Source organism: Salmo salar, chromosome ssa17 (genome assembly GCF_905237065.1).
Source record: "Salmo salar chromosome ssa17, Ssal_v3.1, whole genome shotgun sequence".
Lineage (NCBI taxonomy): Eukaryota > Metazoa > Chordata > Actinopteri > Salmoniformes > Salmonidae > Salmo > Salmo salar.
Window position 1 is genome coordinate 24,293,143 of NC_059458.1, and position 10,358 is coordinate 24,303,500.

General features: G+C 47.6%; 1 protein-coding gene across 20 annotated transcripts in view; it reads right to left on the bottom strand.

The window, feature by feature from the left end:
* Positions 1 to 10,358, bottom strand: part of LOC106575599 (tensin) — a 182,448-nt gene that overhangs the window by 127,175 nt on the left and 44,915 nt on the right. The window lies entirely within an intron of this gene.

The following is a 10,358-nucleotide window of genomic DNA, read 5'->3' on the forward strand; positions in this document are numbered from 1 at the left end:
AAATCAATATAGATTATAAAGCCAAAGAGAGACACACACACACACACACAGAGTAAAGCCTTTTCTTCTCCTTCTGGGACGTATGTGTGTTCTATCCCTCTCAGTCAGAGACAGAGAGAGAGAGACAGAGAGAGAGAGACAGAGAGAGAGAGAGAGACAGAGAGACAGAGACAGAGAGAGAGAGAGAGAGAGAGAGAGAGAGAGAGAGAGAGAGAGAGAGAGAGAGAGAGAGAGAGAGAGGGAGAGAAAAAGAGAGAGAGAGAGAGAGAGAGAGAGGGAGAACAAATTGGAATGATATTTGAAGAGAGTACACAGTGGCAGAATACCTGACCACTGTGACTGACCCAAACTTAAGGAAAGCTTTGACTATGTACAGATTCAGTGAGCATAGCCTTGCTATTGAGAGAGGCCGCTGTAGGCAGACTTAGTTCTCAAGAGAAGGCAGGCTATGTGCACACCGCCCACAAAATGAGGTGGAAACTGAGCTGCACTTCCTATCCTCCTGCCAAATGTATGACCATATTAGAGACACATATTTCCCTCAGATTACACAGACCCACAAAGAATTCAAAAACAATTTCAATTTTGATAAACTCCCATATCTATTGGGTGAAATACCACAGCGTGCCATCACAGCAGCAAGATTTGTGACCTGTTGCCACAAGAAAAGGGTGTCGTGACTGTCCACGAGAATCCAAATATGTCAGTTCAAGTTTGCAATGAATAACTTCAATCAGACCCCCTCTCACCCGTAGAGGGGGAAGGAAAGAACTCGTGGGGATTAACAACTCTAGTCTAGAAGATCCAGGCCTATGCTCTCCAAATTCACCAAAGGAATGTGCTTTGTCTCAACAGACCTTTTTCCCACTGAAACTCTAACAAGTTCAAAAGAGAATACTGGAACAATATTTCTAATGTAGAATGTGGGGAATGGTCAGAGGCGATCTATAGAACACTAATGTCATTTTGTTTGTTATTTTGTGATGTCATTAAAAATGTTATAAAGGAAATACTGTAACTTGGAAAGTATACCCACTACGTATATGAAGTTTCCATACTACGCATTGTGCATGTAATATGAAAAATTATTAATGTGTTTTTGTTAAGAGAGGGATGTGATGTGAGAACCTATAAGAGATAATTGTTTTCCATAACTTTACACTGTGAGTAGTCACCTCCCCGAAGTGAGGTCAGAGAGCATGTCAGCCTGCCAGAACCACCCCTTTTGGGCAAAAGGTATACATGTTGGGTTAAGAAAAAACACATCAGACCAGAAAAGCGTGAAGATGCAGCTGCACGTTTAAATTGGCTTGAACTTTGAATCTCAACACGGGGTGGAGAAGATTAACTCACCTCCTGGACAATCACTGGTACGGCTGATTAGCTGTCCTAAGTAAAGTATCTTCGAAAGCGAATTTAAGTAGGACCATCTTGTTACTCTTCTCAAACCATTGTATTACACTACTCTCATCACCCCACTGGGGAACCATCGATCTTCAAAGAAGCATCTTCAGGAGCGAAAGGAAGGAGAAAAACTCTGAAGGTCTGTTCAGGACAACACGACAAGTCACCAGATACCGGGCAGCTACAAAGAAGGACAACAGCAGAATCCTTTTGGACAATCAGAGCCTTACAAGCATGCTGCGAAAAGGCCCAACCCCCTTTCCAAGGCGGCCCTGTCCACCGAGAGATCCCCGGCAAACCCAGGCATTTCACATAAATACATTCATGATTTATTACTCAAAGCAGGCGGCGGTTCGTGTGCAAAGAATATGGTTACTGTAGGTGAAAGTAGTTTCTGAATGCACCAATGTTAAGTGTCTCTGTCCCTCTCTCTCTCCCTCTCCATCTCTTCACTAACAAGCAGCCATGTTGTTGTCATTCCACTAGGGACCTGTTTTCAGCATATTAAGTCTCAAGGCAGTAACCGGTGTGAAGTGTGTATGCTAATCCTGTGTTCCCATTTAATTAGCTAGTAAATAATTAAACCAATTTGTGTAGTACTGAATCATAAGGTTTTTGCAGATGCAAGGAGGTTATGACTGTTCCGAATGATGATTTGATACGAGGTTATGATGAATAGATTGACTGTTTATAGATGTGATAGGTAAAGACCTTTTGGAGTTGAATTCGGGAGATGGTAACTCTTTAAAGAACCGCTCTCGTGGTGCCCCAGATCCTAATGAGTTAATTGTTACATGATTCATTTAATCGGGTAACAATTAAACATAGTTAGTTAATTAGATAAATAACATCAAATTAATGTTACAATCAAGTCCCCGACAAGGGCAACCAGTGAAGAACAATCCCCATTGTAAATACAACTCATATTTATTTTGATTTATTTTCCTTTTTGTACTTTAACTATATGCACATCGTTTTAACATTGTACATACCCATAATATGACACTTGAAACTTTTGTGAGTGTAATGTTTACTGTTCATTTTTGATTATGTATTTCATTTGCTTTGCCAATGTAAACATATGTTTCCCATGCCAATAAAGAGAAACAGAGAGACAAAGAGAGAGAGAGAGATAGGTATGTCCTTTCAGAGTGACCCTCAGAAGCATGTAAGGGTGTTGCTAGGTAGGCCCAACTGTAGCGTGTGAGCTGAGTGTCAGGAAGCAAGTTCAGGAAGTTTTAATAAATAAACGCAACTAAATACAAAACATGAAACACAAACAACGCACCGACATGACACTGGAATAGAAACAATGACGACTGGGGAAGGAACCAAAAGGAGTGACATATAAAGGGCAGGTAATCAGGGATGTGATGGAGTCCAGGTGAGTCTGATGACGCACAGGTGCGCATAACGATGTTGACAGGTGTGCGCCATAACGAGCAGCCTGGTGACCTAGAGGCCGGAGAGGGAGCACACGTGACACCAACCCTGACCCCATGGCAGACCTATGGGCCCTGGTCAAAAGTAGTGCACTACAAGGGAATAGGCTGTCATTTCGGACAGACATAAGTATTTTACTGTGTCCCACATGTCACCCTATTCCCTATATAACGCACTACTTTTGACCAGAGACCATTAAAAGTGGTTCACTACATAGGGAATAGGGTGCCATGTGGGATATAGACTTTGTCATCCTGGGACTAGAGTGGAGGCTGAACCACAGCTCCAGCTCCAGTTCCAGCTCCAGCTCCAGCTACAGGTCCAGCTCCAGCTCCAGCTCCAGATACAGCTCCAGCTACAGCTCCAGCTCCAGCTCCAGGTCCAGCTCCAGATACAGCTCCAGCTCCAGATACAGCTCCAGATACAGCTCCAGATCCAGCTCCAGATACAGCTCCAGATACAGCTCCAGCTCCAGATACAGCTCCAGCTCCAGATACAGCTCCAGCTATAGCTCCAGCTCCAGCTCCAGCTCCAGATACAGCTCCAGCTCCAGCGCCAGCTCCAGCTCCAGATACAGCTCCAGCTCCAGCTCCAGATACAGCTCCAGTGGTGCTGCAGTCTCATCTCCCTCGGCTGGAGATTCCATCACATTACCGCTTTAACGCAGGAATAACAAAACATCCATCACTCTGCTACCACGCATTCATTCGCCATAAGGGACGAGTCTGCAAATCCCCGGCCAGATATCATCCAGCTCACACAACGCAAAACGAACATTACTCAAACGTGTGTGAATGCTGAGAGATCTACAACGTGTGGTAAATAACCAGGAATGTATGAGGAGCTGATATGTATTCGTTGGACAAGCTGGTCCTTGAAGAAAAGCCTCCTATTCATCTGACAGGTTCCCCATCACCCTTTTCTCCTTTAGCTGCCTGTGTTTTTTGCCTTTGGTGAATTTACGACCCTGGGGGACATTAGTTAAATGAGTGGAGAGGAGTGCTTGGATCGTACAGAGGAGAGAGAGGAGAGAGGGAGAGAAAGAGAGAGGAGCAGGGGTGGAGGAGAGGAGAGGAGAGGAGAGCCAATGCAGGATTAACACATGCCTATACCGGCATGCAAAAATAAATCTTACTACACAGTACACGGAAACACACGTACACACACATCCCATCTCCTCCATAGTAGAATCAACTGTCTAGTACTAGTATGAGCAGTGTTGCCATGACTACAGAACACCTTTATGAGGGCCATACTGTTCCACTCCCACTCTACAGCCAACAGCGCCACGTCACAGACATCAACATCTTGTTGTTCAACCTATTTTAATGATTTTATACATGTTACACATTTAGCCAAAGCTACTGGGTGTGCAGGGTTTTGCTCCTGCCCTACTAGGCCTATTGCTGGGTTGGAATAAAACCCTGCAGGAGTATACAGTGGCTCCCCAGAGTGGGGTCCTGAGAAAGGATAGGTGGGTGGAGGTGAGGTGGCTGATAAACTGCCTGCAGTAGGAAGGAAACCAGGGCCAGTGTAGTGAAGAAGCAGCATTCTGCATTGTGCCTGTCCCCAACGTTCTCCATCTCCATCAGAAATGAAGGAGAGAAACAGAGGAGGGAAAGTGGAGACAGAGAGATTGAAACTAACAGCCAACGCCGAATGCCGCTACAACAACTGTAGTTACAGTTTCATGTTCAGATATGTTCCATTTCCTTAACATTTACATTTTAGTCATTTAGCAGACGCTCTTATCCAGAGCTGGAATGTAACTATATCGTTTTTTCTGTTGTAGGACTGTTACTGATGTAGCATTGGAACTGTTACTGATGTAGCATTGGAACTGTTACTGATGTAGCATTGGAACTGTTACTGATGTAGCATTGGAACAGTTACTGATGTAGCCTTTTACATTGGAACTGTTACTGATGTAGCATTGGAACTGTTACTGATGTAGCATTGGAACTGTTACTGATGTAGCATTGGAACAGTTACTGATGTAGCATTGGAACAGTTACTGATGTAGCATTGGAACAGTTACTGATGTAGCATTGGAACAATTACTGATGTAGCCTTTTACATTGGAACAGTTACTGATGTAGCCTTTTACATTGGAACAGTTACTGATGTAGCATTGGAACAATTACTGATGTAGCCTTTTACATTGGAACAGTTACTGATGTAGCCTTTTACATTGGAACAGTTACTGATGTAGCCTTTTACATTGGAACAGTTACTGATGTAGCCTTTTACATTGGAACAGTTACTGATGTAGCCTTTTACATTGGAACAGTTACTGGTGTAGCCTTTTACATTGGAATAGGGGCTATAGGCTATAGGGACTAGGGGCTATAGGGGCTATAGGGACTGGGGGCTATAGGGGCTATAGCAACTGGGGGCTATAGGGGCTATAGGGACTGGGGGCTATAGGGGCTATAGGGACTGGGGGGCTATAGGGCTATAGGGACTGGGGGCTATAGGGACTGGGGGCTATAGGGGCTATAGGGACTGGGGGCTATAGGGGCTATAGGGACTGGGGGCTATAGGGACTGGGGGCTATAGGGGACTGGGGGCTATAGGGGCTATAGCAACTGGGGGCTATAGGGGCTATAGGGACTGGGGGCTATAGGGGCTATAGGGGCTATAGGGACTGGGGCTATAGGGACTGGTGGCTATAGCGACTGGGGCTATAGCGACTGGGGGCTATAGGGACTGGGGGCTATAGCGACTGGGGGCTATAGGGACTGGGGGCTATAGGGACTGGGGGCTATAGCGACTGGGGGCTATAGGGGGCTATAGGGACTGGGGGCTATAGCGACTGGGGGCTATAGCGACTGGGGGCTATAGGGACTGGGGGCTATAGGGACTGGGGGCTATAGGGACTGGGGGCTATAGGGACTGGGGGCTATAAGGACTAGGGGCTATACAGACTGGGGCTATAGGGACTAGGGGCTAGAGGGGCTACAGGCTATAGGGACTGGGGGCTATAGGGGCTATGGGCTAAGGTCTATAAGGACTGGGGGCTATAGGGGCTATGGGCTATAAGGACTGGGGGCTATAGGGGCTATGGGCTATAGGGGCTATGGGCTAAAGGGCGATAGGGACTGGGGCTATAGGGACTGGGTGCTATAGGGGCTATGGGCTATAGGAACTGGGGGCTATAGGGACTGGGGGCTATAGGGGCTATGGGCTAAGAGCTATAAGGACTGGGGGCTATGGCTAAGGGCTATAAGGACTGGGGCTATAGGGGCTACAGGCTATAGGGACTGGGGGCTATAGGGACTGGGGGCTATAGGGGCTACAGGCTATAGGGACTGGGGGCTATAGTGGCTATGGGCTATAGGGACTGTGGTCTATAGGGGCTTTGGGCTATAGGGGCTAAGGGCTACAGGCTACAGGCTAGGCTTAGAGCTATAGGGACTAGGGGCTATAGGGACTAGGGGCTATAGGCTAGGGGCTTAGGGCTATAGGGACTAGGGACTATAGGGGCTAGGGGCTACAGGCTAAGGACTACACAGTATATCATGGTAGGAGGAGAAGTGAAGACAGACGGATGGTGAAATAAACAGTCATATTCACATGGGGGTAAAGAAAGGGGCAGGGTGTTACTGTTGAAATAAACAGTCATATTCACATGGGGGTAAAGAAAGGGGCAGGGTGTTACTGTTGAAATAAACAGTCATATTCACATGGGGGTAAAGAAAGGGGCAGGGTGTTACTGTTGAAATAAACAGTCATATTCACATGGGGGTAAAGAAAGGGGCAGGGTGTTACTGTTGAAATAAACAGTCATATTCACATGGGGGTAAAGAAAGGGGCAGGTTGTTACTGTTGAAATAAACAGTCATATTCACATGGGGGTAAAGAAAGGTGGCAGGGTGTTACTGTTGAAATAAACAGTCATATTCACATGGGGGTAAAGAAAGGTGGCAGGGTGTTACTGTTGAAATAAACAGTCATATTCACATGGGGGTAAAGAAAGGGGCAGGGTGTTACTGTTGAAATAAACCAGAGGGATGTAGCCTATATTAGGGAGGGGGGTATCATGTGCCTTGAGGGTTAGAAGGTACAGTAAGTACAGGGGTAAGGTATTAGGGTGGAGCTTGATAGACAGTTATAGATGATGTAGGAATAGGGAGGCAGGACATATGTACGCTTTGGTTGAGAACCACCAGATTGTCTGTGTGTGTGTGTGTGTGTGTGTCTGTGTGTGTGTCTGTGTGTGTCTGTGTGTGTGTGTGTGTGTGTGTGTGTGTGTGTGTGTGTGTGTGTGTGTGTGTGTGTGTGTGTGTGTGTGTGTGTGTGCGTCCATGTGCGCCTACGTGTGTGAGTGCACTCGCCTGAGTGTGTGCGTGTGAGTGCTTGCGTGTGTGTGTGGGTGTGTGTGCATTCGTGTCGTGCACGCACCTGTGTGTGTGTGGGAGGGAAGTTAGGAGGGAGCGGGGACATAGAGATAAGGAGTTGCGGCAGGGAGGGGGGGCACAGGGGGAGGAGGGGGACACAGGGGGTAGAGGGGGGTGCAGCTAGGGAGGAGGGGGTACAGCTATGGGGGAGGGGGGTACAAGGGGAGGAGGGGGGTACAGATAGGGGGGGTACAGGGGAGGAGGGGGGGTGCAGCTAGGGTGGAGGGGGTACAGCTATGGTGGGAGGGGGATACAAGGGGAGGAGGGGGTACAGATAGGGGGAGGGGTACAGGGGAGGAGGGGGGTACAGCTAGTGGGAGGGGGTACAGGGCAAGGAGGGGGGGTACACGGGGGGCTGCAGAAAGCAGGCAGGCAGCAGTACTCTACAGGCAGGCAGCAATACTCTACAGGCAGGCAGCAGTACTCTACAGGCAGCCAGCAGTACTCTACAGGCAGGCAGCAGTACTCTACAGGCAGCCAGCAGTACTCTACAGGCAGCCAGCAGTACTCTACAGGCAGCCAGCAGTACTCTACAGGCAGCCAGCAGTACTCTACAGGCAGCCAGCAGTACTCTACAGGCAGCCAGCAGTACTCTACAGGCAGGCAGCAGTACTCTACAGGCAGCCAGCAGTACTCTACAGGCAGCCAGCAGTACTCTACAGGCAGGCAGCAGTACTCTACAGGCAGCCAGCAGTACTCTACAGGCAGGCAGCAGTACTCTACAGGCAGCCAGCAGTACTCTACAGGCAGCCAGCAGTACTCTACAGGCAGCCAGCAGTACTCTACAGGCAGCCAGCAGTACTCTACAGGCAGCCAGCAGTACTCTACAGGCAGCCAGCAGTACTCTACAGGCAGCCAGCAGTACTCTACAGGCAGGCAGCAGTACTCTACAGGCAGCCAGCAGTACTCTACAGGCAGGCATCAGTACTCTACAGGCAGCCAGCAGTACTCTACAGGCAGGCAGCAGTACTCTACAGGCAGGCAGGAGACTAAGCTTTACCCCGAGAGCTCCATTCTCAATCTCTCCATTCCTCTATTCCTCTATTCCTCCGTTTCCTCCATTCCTCTATTTCTCCATTCCTCCATTCCTCTATTCCTCCATTCCTCCATTCCTCTATTCTACTATTCCTCCATTCCTCTTTTCCTCCATCCTCCATTCCTCTATTCCTCCATCCTCCATTCCTCTATTCCTCCATTCCTCCATTCCTCTATTCCTCCAACTCTCCTACCCATCACCAGGGCTTACTGAACAAAACAAGCTGCTGCAGGGAAGGTGGTCAGGGCTCATACAGGGAGGCAAGCCTGGCCTGCTGGAGAGGAGAGCCACTCACACTAATGCTTTGTCCCAAATGGCACCCTATTCCCTACATAGTGCACTACTAAATCCACATCAATGTATTGCTCTTATTATGAGGTCATTCCATTTCAAGGTCTGAAGAAAAATATGATTGGGAAAAGAAATTGGGACACAGCAGTTCAGGATGAGTAATGTTGACGGCTACATCGTAACAGCTCAAAGTGAACACAAATGAAGGCAACTGAATGAAATAGAAAGTTCATCAAAAAATATGGGACGCAGGACTGGGTACGACATAAAAAAAACGGACTCCTACCCTACTGGCGCACATTCAATACAGCAGATACGCTAATGACTGGGGAAGACAGATCAGAAAAGACTGCTGGTTCAGCTCATGCGTAAAACTGCTTGTGCTACCAAAACATAACTAGCCCTGTGGTTCACCAGCCGCCATTGAAAGCAGCCTTTTACCCACTGAAACACTGGTGGGAACAAGATGAGAGACAAAAGACAACACTTATGAAAAAGATCCCGTCTCTATTCATCAGAAGATCACCTCAGGCTCACACACACACACACACACACACACACACACACACACACACACACACACACACACACACACACACACACACACACTATATATATTTGTACACGCATGAACACACACATACACACTTTCTATCGTGTGTAATGAAAGACTGTGTTTGGACGTACGGGACTTGTACCACATGATTGATTATCCTCTATAACAGAGAGAAAGAGAGAAGGAGGAAGGGGTAGAGAGAAGAGTGGTGCAGTGATTCAGACACTCAAAGACATTGTATTACCACAGTCCAATTCAGACTAATAAGACTGAAACCATCAACACAACGCACCGCTAAAGATTCGGCATCAGTCATGGAAATACGTTCTTCCTTTGTTGCCAAACATTCGCCTGCAAGATACGAACCACTACGGAACTGGAAAAACCAGCGACCCATAAAGAACAAATACCGACTCGAAAAGCAATGAATGGTAAAATGACATGGCTGGTAAAACTCCAACGGTTGAGCGATTTTTATTTTAGCAAACACAAACCTTGAATGCAGATGCCAACCTTGTTCTGCTCTGTTCTGCAGTCGTACAAGGTGACACTATGGATTGGGATAGGTAGTGTATGGTAGTGTAACAGTGTCGCTTCCGTCCCTCTCCTCACCCCAACCTGGGCTTGAACCAGGGACCCTCTGCACACATCAACAACTGACACCCACGGAGCATCGTTACCCATCGCGCCACAAAAGCCGCGACCCTTGCAGAGCAAGGGGAACAACTACTTCAGGTCTCAGAGCGAGTGACGTCACCTGATTGAAACGCTATTAGCGCGCACCACCGCTAACTAACTAGCCATTTCACATCGGTTACACTAGCAAAGTAACGTCTGCATCAAGCATCCCATTTCTCCAGATCCAAGGGTGAGTTGCCCCTAAGCACTAATCTAGGATCAGTTCCTCTCTATCTCCATCTTAATCTTCACCATTGGCGGTGAAGAGCAACACTGACCTTGAATCAGAGCTAAGGGGTAACATCCACTAGCTATTCCTCAACCTGTAGTGTAGTCCACACACCAGCAGCTGTGCTGTGTGAAATTGTGCTAAACTAATCTGTAGTGCTGGCGCACCAGCTGGTTAGCTAGCTGACACAGATATTACTCAATGTTCAAGCCAGTGTAGCGCCAAGACCATTATACTGGTGCACAAACACGGACAACAAACTAGGACACCTTTTTAGACTCCTGCTCTTCTCATCTCACCAGGTATCTCTCTGGTAACAGG